Source organism: Pezoporus wallicus, unplaced genomic scaffold (genome assembly GCF_028554395.1).
Source record: "Pezoporus wallicus isolate ANWC-B61680 ecotype Strahan unplaced genomic scaffold, APGP_CSIRO_Pwel_v1 contig_1739, whole genome shotgun sequence".
Classification (NCBI taxonomy): Eukaryota; Metazoa; Chordata; class Aves; order Psittaciformes; family Psittacidae; genus Pezoporus; species Pezoporus wallicus.
The window spans coordinates 1,901,421-1,910,079 of record NW_026637351.1 but is presented as its reverse complement, the minus strand read 5'-3'; positions in this window follow the sequence as shown (position 1 = coordinate 1,910,079).

Genomic DNA, 8,659 nt, shown 5'->3' with positions numbered 1-8,659 from the left:
TACATATTATCAGACACAAGTTCTTTCATAAAAGTTTCAGTATATAATGACATGATTTGTAAAATACAGTACATGGGGGAAAAGGGGTATATGAGCAGTAATTAGATGAAAAAACCCTGGTAAGAATTTTCTCTAGAAAGAGTGTGCGGTTCTTTCCTATATAAACTACTGATTCTATCATTTGGTGGATGACGTTTCCTTTTTAGCTGTGGCAGCTGTGCAGAAATCGTGCTACTTTATGAGCATGCTCAATTAGGAAAGTGACATGTACACAGGTAACACAGCATTCAGAAGCGTTATCTTGAAAAAGAGCTATTCCTTCTTGTGCATGGATCTGGGTTTTGATTCCCAGCAACAGCTGCTACATCAGTACAGGAACAGGACAAAAAGACTGCTCATGATAAAGACCAATAGCAATTTCTCCAACTCTCCCAAATTAAAATCTAACTGGCAACCAAATTAACAATTCCTTAGAGGCAGTAAGGAGTTAGTAGTAGGTCATTTCTATGGTTCATAAGCTTTCAGAGGTTCCAGGTTTTTGTAATTTTTAACTTGGTTTTTCTTCCTCTGATGGCAATCTCCAGTCAACCTCACAAGATGCAATCATCTCACTGTGTTGTGCATCAATCAACCAGCTCCTGAGGCACTGTTACGAACAGGCCGAACCTCCTCGCAAAAGAATCTCAGGATTCTTCACAGCAGCAGCCTGCAATGATGCAAAATTTATTAGCCGGACAAGTTTTAATAGAATTCAATATGCTGCTCAATAATACAATCATTGTATCATCTGTTCTGGCATTTAATTTCATATTAAAATGATGTTATCCTTAAATATTTTTCACAATCCTGCATGTGAATAATTTACCATAAGAGTTGCCAGGAAGTGGCTTTGACCTCCCTCTGAAGGTTTGGGGGTTTGCTGTTGCAGGTTTTTTTTTTTAGGGTGGGGTTTTGTTTGTTTTTAACTGAGGTTACTTCAATGACTTTGCTTCAGTTTGCAGCACAGCACTGGAAAGAGTTAAATCAGTATTGCTGAGGGATGGCTGGGGCAGGCTGCAGACATAGAGTTGGAAGGGTTGGCAACAGTGATTAGGAGGGGACGGTTCAGAAACAGGGGCTGCCCTTTTAAAATAAATGTCATGCAATGACATTCTGAGACAGCTTCATGTTGGTTACATGGCCATGTCATTTTTGACAAAAGAGCTGCCACAGTCATTGGCTTGACCAAGACTGGGGAAAACCAACCAAACACAAACCTGATCTGACCTGGCTTTTTGCCAGACCCTTTGGAATTTTAACAGAACAGTCATGTTTTACACAACTAGTGGAAAACTATGACAGCAACAGAAAGAAGAGTTGGAGAAAGTGACAGATCAAGAATTTGCCCTCTATTTAACTCATGATCAGATCCATCTTGTGCACTTAGCTCTCTCTTCACCTCCTTGTTCCTGACTCTCCAGCTGCTGTCGTGATCTCCGTTTCTCATATGCTGCCAAACTACCCACGTACACGGCACTGTTTGTAATCAAAACCCTCCGAGAGACAGAAATTGTCATCATCCTGCTTATATTTTCCCTACATTTTGCAGACCACTGACAGCATTTACATTGAAAAATTAATAACCCTAAAGAGGAATATTCACTTGAAAAAAAATCAGTTGATTCATGAAAGAGGCTCAACAGTAGATATGTAAGAGTTGCTCTTCACTAATGATACATATTGCATTAAATTATGTTTTCAGAGAGAGCAGAAGTACAACAGTGCAGTATGTCTCCTTTAGCACAGGCTGATGTAACAGAAGCCAGGAACAATACTGAGTTTGCAAGAAAAAACTGTTTCTTGCCCAATTTCCTGTATAAAGGAGTTCTGATAAGCATTCGGAGATTGCAGTCTTATCTGAACTGACCCATTAAAAATGGGGCTTGATCTTGCCAAATACTGAGCAGCAAGTCTCTTTAGATGGCATTCCACAACTTGTCCATTTGGGTCCTTAGTAAGGTGAGATTATTCACTAGAAATACACCTGCATTGAAGAGATATGTAATGAAAGCAAAACGAACTTCTTGTTTAAAAAAGAACCAATGACATGATTGCCAACAGTAGTGTTTACATTCTATAATAAAATATTTGTCCTGCTTTTTTTTGTAAAGGGAACAACTATAACCTGAGCAGCACCAATGTAAATTTCTAAAGACTATGCGCTGGTCATTTTTATATGACCTAGCCTGAGAAGAAATGTATCCATGTACTGTCAAAACTGTGGTGTCTTCAAAATAGTGCCAATTGCACTAATATTTTCATGGCATCTAGACAGCTACTGATACTCCAGGAGGGGTAAACTTGGATGCTTAAATGTAAGCATTTGAATGAAGTAGGGGATATAGATTTTATTTATTTTTTAATTGAAAGGGAGGAATATTAGAGGGATTTATTGATATCAAGAAGTATTGATTTTGCGGTATAAAGACTTAAATCAACAATTTACAGTAAAATTTTGTGTATCCACTACTGGCAGAAAAAGTACCAACTGAAACATATCAAGGCTGTGGAAAACATTGCCTGTTCTTAGTGAAGCTGCTCTTTGCTATTCCCTTTCCCAAAAGGCTGTTCCCCCATCAAGACCAATGGCAATTTCCTTCCTCTCATTTGGCTGGCTTTCAGTCTGGGAATACATATCCATGGAGAGAAACAGTAGGCTTTAACTTTCCCCACAAGAATAAACCACCAGAGAACTCATTTACAGACCAAAAAACAAACCACCACTAGAGAAGAGCTGCTCACAAACTGACTTTAGTAGTACTTAGTATCTTCGTACAAACAAACACACAACTTCAAAATTAAGAAACCAAACCATACCTTGAGAAATTTTAAGATGGGGAATTCCCCAAACCATTCCTAAACTAGCAATTTCCTGTTTCACAGGTTCTCAAGTAAAATGCAGCTTATGGGTGGAGGAAACAAGGGAAAATGTATACGTAAAGGCAGGGCTTGCTTTTGGTTTTATGAATGTTAAGCTTCTGACAGAAACTGCTTGTCTTCCTCACGCCATCCCAATGTTCTCATGATCAGCTCCTATTGACATGCAGAAATCACTATGATGGGAACCACTAGAGAGCTACTATATAGAACCTACCTCTCATAGTAGCAATTTATGAACAACAACAAAATAATCAAAATTGAGTATACATCTTATTTGATCTTCCAGTCACACATGCTGAACAGGGTACAACCCTGTTCCTTATCCATTAAGTCCTATGCATCGCATTGATGGGATGCCAGTTTATTTTGGTTACATTCTAAAATGTAAAGGAACAGTTGCACGCCCTACAGCAAGAGTCTTCAAATTTAAGCATCATGTTTTATGTTACTTGAAATGCTCCCTGACTCACTGATTGCTCTAAGGGTGGAGAATTTTCATTGTCTGCATCTAGCAAGTGTACAATGGAGCTTCCTGAGCCACTACCTTACCTCTGTACAAGACGTATCACACGCCACAGAGCCCCTTTGCCATTTCCACCTTTAAAACTTTTGTCGCTACATGATTACAAGATTTAATATATACCATTAGTTGTGCAAAAAGCACTGGATTTTAGAAGTCGTACGGGTAGATGTAGTAGGAAACGGGCAGAAAAGACTGTGACTACAACCAAAATAGTTTTTCAGACTGATTATTGAAGCTGTTGATGTCGTTTTAGACATTGAGAACAATCTTTAACAAAAAGCAGCATACAGATGAGGCTTTTAAAAATAATTCTCAAATACTTTCTTGAAATGATTTGTCTATAAAGTACTAAATTAAATCCAGTAAGATCATGTGACCTCTGCTTTACGAGAAAAGCAAAAATACCAAATGATAATACAAGTTGGATAATATTGCATCCTGTCCCAGAATTTACAAAAGTAAACAAGATATCCATTCATCTAGTTTGTTGAGCATCATGAACAGCTCCTTTCAAATGTTTACACAAGAAAAAATGTAACTTTGTTTCACAGCTGCTTTAGAAATGTTATTTACTTATTATTACTTACAAGCCAGAAAACCAGTAGGCTTCAAAAAGCATTAGCCTAGCATCTTAAGACATATATAAATACCTAGCTGGAGAAAAATAAAGCTGCTTTTTTCCAGCCCCCCTCTCCTTGGCAGCACTTGCCAAATTCTATAAAGTTCCAGGGGAGCTACAACTGTCAACCTGAAGATGAAGACAAGTTAATATAAACACAGTATTTTATTACCAGCTTCTCAACAATTGTAAGAGAAGTCATGCAGGCAAGAAATCTCAATTTCTTTTTTTTTTTTTTTCACTCCTTTTGAAGAGCAGATACTCGTTCATGATCAGCATCTGTCAAATGGGTGATTTCTTTGGTAGGTGCAATGTCATAAGCTGCCACATCCGCTTCATAGTGGGAGGGAGAACACTTACCTCCTGAAACTATTAACATCAATGAAATCATTCCCGCATTTGGAACACACACCAAATGCGTATTTGCAATGGGTGTACACAGCCAAAAGTGCTGGGGGGAAGAGATGTGATAAAAAAAATAAATATATCTATGAACAGAAGCACTGTAAATGAACCACTTCCTGGATAAGTTTAATTTTTCATATTGTTTATTTCTCCAACTCTGCAGAAATTGCCACTTAGAATAATATCAGAGATCTGTAGAGTGCAAAATATATGATACAGTGGTAGCTCTTCCAAGACTCCCTTCTACTGATGGAACTTAAGCAAACAGGCAAGTGTGCTCATGCTGGCATGCAGAGAAAGAGTGCCTTTTACACAGCAGATCTACAAAATATCCAGAGTAAAAACATTTCTCAATTTCATAAAACAGTTCAGAATACAGTTATGTATACAAATTCACGCTTTTCCATGTTTAGATTGAATTGTTGGCACGTTGTTTATTATTTTTAAATAAGTAACAATTCCTTTGAAGTTTCTGCTGCTCAAGGGAAATTTTATGATTTCTGCTGGCACACTGCACAGTGACAGATATTACTGCTCAATTGGTAACTGTGGGTACTTCTTGTGACTATGAATTATCACTTAAATTCCAGCTGAATTCAAGGAGCAAGCCTTTCAGATACAATTCAGGTTTTAAAATCAAGCTAACCGAGAGGGCAATAGACAAAAATTACTATATGATTCAAGAAAGACAGAAGGTCTGTAACTATTTAGTTATTACTTTTTTAATGCTTTCATGAAAAAAAAAGTACCTTCATGATAATAATGCATTTCCTAGATTAGCTCACTTTTACTCCCTTCACCACCCATAGTTAGTACGGTATTTCTGAAATTGAAGAACAATTTGTTTATTAACATAGTAATAGAGAGTACTGGAAAGACTTATTTTCCTTTCTAGTGGCAGTAAGAATTCTTCTACACATGTACTGTTTTTCCTTATAGCTAGCAAAAGCATTTGACTATTTTGTGCATTTTGAAGGGAAAAAAACCCCGAACAAAAACTTGGGGTTTAGATCAGTCTCCTACTTTCTTGACTACCACTCACTGTCAAGATATAACATGGATTATCACACCACACTGATCAGAACTTCAGCGAAGGTGGTAGAGGGAACATGCAAATTGTACATCATTTTATTGTGAACTCCTGGACAATATAGGAGCTACTACTCAAATACAAAAATGAATTACCACGTTTTTTTTTGTTCCAAATTTCAAGAACATAATTTAGTAATTCAAGCTTTTCTGCTGTAACATTGGAGTAAATGAAAAGAGCAGGAAGAATAAAGATGCAGAAAACCCCCAACTGTTAATGAATATGGAAGGTTAAACAAAGGAGCTACTTTTTTCCTGACTAATCCATTGTCAGGTTGTATTAGTTTAGGCTGTTTTCCCTTATATGCCTAATAGTCACATATTTCAGGCAGCTTGACTAAAATCTGGCAAGGTGGCAATAATGCAAGTTACATTTATATTTCCTAAGGCACAAAATGGCATCCTGTGGGTCCTTCTGATTAGCTTCCTTTCTTCTTTGCTGTTTTCAGTTGACACACAAATCCAAGATGGTTGTCTTGTCACATTTCTCCTGGGCTACTGTAAAAGGGTATTTGCCTTATAGTTAGAGGTCTTCTGAGCTATTATAATGTTGACTCCACACGTAGAAAACCTCCAAAAATGAAACAAGGGCCCCCAGAACAAAACCAAACCAAAAGTATGAGAGATCACATGTGCATCCTGAGCTCCTTCATACTCTTGTGTGACAGTGTAAGGAGGTGACTTACCTTCACTTCCTGAGTAGCTCATAGCTTGCAGCTGCAAAGAACTTTCACAAGCAGGAATGAAACACCAATTTGGCCTGATACACCTAATTTCAAGCACCATAGTTTTTCTAGGGGCTGAAATAACAAATATTGCTGTAGGTGACTAGCATGTACGCTCTGGACTATAGAAGACATGTGAGAATTTAATTGTATCCTGCAGGGATTGATAAATTACTCAAATTTACTACCTGACTTGGGAGTCACACCAAATATGTTAATAATGATCAAAAGGTTCTGTTAATCAGCAGTTTTGAAAATAAGCACGTATCTGAGAATGGATCTGATGAGGAGGTGAGATAGTAAAGGAACAGTAATCATCCATGGAAACACACTGTGATCCAGAAAACTTTTCACGGAGGAAGTCTGGCTTTTTTATACACTTGGTATAACTACAGAAGTGCTGCACTGAACCTCTGTCCTTCTGGAGATCAAGTGTTGTAGAAACACAGAAAATAAGGCAGATTTAGTCCAGCAAGGAATATTGCTTTGAGAAAGTGAATTGGTGGTAGCTGCCTTGTCCAGGAAGAATTCCATGTTAAACAGGAAGAGAGGTTCAGCTCATCCATGCTGAAAGTTAAGGAAGTTCAACCTGCAGACTGTCAACATACTGAAGTAACTGCCTTAAAAAAAAAACAACAAACAAAAAAAAAATCTTTTTGTGTGATACTATACAGAGCTTTGAAGAGTTCAAGAAAAAGCCAGTACAAAGAAGTCACATGGGCAGCTTCATATCCTGAGTTGTGGAAGATTAGGCACGGCTAAAACAAACCAGTATGGTATACTCCTGCCAGGTAACGCTTTTGAGTTTATATCCATGGTTGTCTTTTTTAAGATGTACACATTAAAACATTTGAGTATTTGCATGCATTTGCTCCTCCTCATTTTACACATAGGCAGCCCAAAACATTTTACATTTTGAAGACCAAGTCTTTTTTTAAGGTAGAATTCTCTTCAGAAAAATCTGCGAAATTTTCAGGGCTCTGAACACTAATGGACTACTTGTGCAGTTGCCATTCAGGAGACTTGCAGCAAGGAGCTTCATACTTTGTGAGAAGCAGCTTTCCTGACACTAGACAGTATCTATTGTAGCAATGTGCCTCCAGTTAGGACCTCAACAGATTTACAGTGTATTTGTGGTGACCATTCATGACAGACTACTGTACTCTTGCTCATTTAAAGCTGGCGCAATCACCACAACCTCTGAAAAGGTCCTCCCTCCTTTAATTGACAATGCAAGCTAAGCACTTGATTGCTGGAGTTAAAAGTGAAAAGTAATACTGAAGTGAGAGTGAAAAGTAGATCTGGAGCAGGTCACCCTTCCCTTGTTCCATCCTACCATGGAGCTATTTTCCCGAGATTGAGTTCTCACTGATGCGTGCTCAGGCTTGTCCTATTTGCCAGTGAACCTGGATGCTTGAGATACCACAACTACCACTGACATTCAGTGAGATGACAGCTTGAATCCCAGCGTTGAAGCTGAGTCTTCCTTCCATATCAACTTCTGTGCAGCAATTTCGGGAGTTGCTTTTCAGCTAAAAAAAGGCATGAGGCGATGTATATTTATTTATAAAGAGAACTGTAGAACAAACTTCTGCTGTCTCCAATATTGCTTTTCAGAAGTGGTGCATTAACTTAGCATTTCAATTTGGAACTGCAGAGAATGACCAGCATGTCAAACATCTACTTGTAGCAGAGCTCTCTCTGGCATAAACTACCCTGCAACTGTACACATTCTAACAGTGCTCAGTCTCTTAACTGATCGGGCAAGTCTTGCAGCATGACAAGGCAGCACCTGCCAAAGTGTACAGGAATACAAAAACTCTGCATGGAAAATTAATAGGGATGAAAACATACAGGGAAGGGGGACTCTAAGAGTACAGTTCAGTCCAAGAGTTTCATCAGTCCACTGCTTTCATGCAGAAAGTACCAAAGTGATTCTGGAGACTCACAGGTGACTTTGGAATTTAAACTAAGCTAAAACCTAATGAGTTAAGTAATACTTGATAGATCTGTAATAATTGAAGAACACCACTGCAGTTCCCTTCTTTCTTCTTGAGAACATAAGGACATATTCCTTCTGAGGTCAGCTTCCATGGCATATCTTAAAGCAGGAGACAAGCATTACACTTACCTGAAACAGACTCTCTCCTTTCATGCAGGTGATGGTGTACAAGTCTTACCTCCCAAAACTCTTACCTGACTGTTTGCAAGGGCAGGGAGTGCTTACTTTCAGCATGCATTTTCAAGCACTTCTTGCTATTATTGCAGAAGTTAAGCTTTGGATGCATCTCAAAGAGTTGAAACAATGCATGACAACTCATGTCATCCAAACAGTAGTTCAGACACACAAAAAAAAAAAAAAACCCAAAGCAAAAAAAC